The sequence below is a fragment of the Haliaeetus leucocephalus genome, unplaced genomic scaffold (assembly GCF_000737465.1).
Source record: "Haliaeetus leucocephalus isolate CR32 unplaced genomic scaffold, Haliaeetus_leucocephalus-4.0 Scaffold473, whole genome shotgun sequence".
Lineage (NCBI taxonomy): Eukaryota > Metazoa > Chordata > Aves > Accipitriformes > Accipitridae > Haliaeetus > Haliaeetus leucocephalus.
Window position 1 is genome coordinate 1,839,417 of NW_010972909.1, and position 542 is coordinate 1,839,958.

Sequence of the window (542 nt, forward strand, 5' to 3'; positions counted from 1 at the left end):
GGCGGCAGGTGGCGCTGTGCGCCTGCGCGGCGGCTTCCCGCCCGCCTCCGCCTCCGCCTCCTCCGCCTCCTCAGATCCCGAAAGTCCCTGGAGGTCAAGGTGCTCGGAGGGAGGGATGGAGTTTTGGCTTTGGAAACGTCAGGTCGTGCCTGGCCGCCGCGCCCCAGTGTCAGCGAGGAGCAAGGGACTGAGGGCCCATTGGCGACACCCTTTTTTATCCCTTGTGCTCCAAGTAGGAAGGATTTTCCAGCGTTTTCAGACCTCAGGCCGGTTTTGCTCTTATATTAGCACACAGTCAGCTAGAGGCGAGAGTCCTGCTCAGAATCCTGAGGTAACTCCTTATGCATCGCCTCCCTAAAGGAGGGAATCCTGAGGTAACTCCTTATGCATCGCCTCCCTGAAGGAGGGAATCCTGAGGTAACTCCTTATGCATCGCCTCCCTGAAGCGGGCATCAGTCCCTGTGTGTACCGGCTCTGGCTGGCATGGAGTTAGTAATGGCATCAGCTAAGTCGTGCTTAGCAAGAAAACTGGAGCGAGGAAA